Below are 324 nucleotides of genomic sequence, written 5' to 3'. Positions count from 1 at the left end.
ACTTGTATTCTATCAACAAAGTTTTGCTGACAAGCAATGTGAGCAGATTGGTGGCAGAATATGCATTCGACAGGCAGGCTCTGCTCAAAATCTATTTGCGCAGGCTTCATTAGCTGGATTACACACAGAATACTTTGTATAATCTTATTTTGATTACTGCTATTTAGGAAATTGACAAGTATTTTTAAAATTATTTATTTTTACATAAGCATTGAAGGATAATTTTAAGTTTGATATTTACATTGAATATAACAATTTAGAAATATTTTTATACATTAAAATTAACAGAATTTAAGATGCTTATGTCAAAGTAAATAATAATTA

This window comes from Odontomachus brunneus, unplaced genomic scaffold (assembly GCF_010583005.1).
Source record: "Odontomachus brunneus isolate Ranch 3 - 2012 unplaced genomic scaffold, Obru_v1 Obru_scaffold_032, whole genome shotgun sequence".
NCBI lineage: Eukaryota > Metazoa > Arthropoda > Insecta > Hymenoptera > Formicidae > Odontomachus > Odontomachus brunneus.
This window is presented reverse-complemented; position numbering follows the sequence as displayed.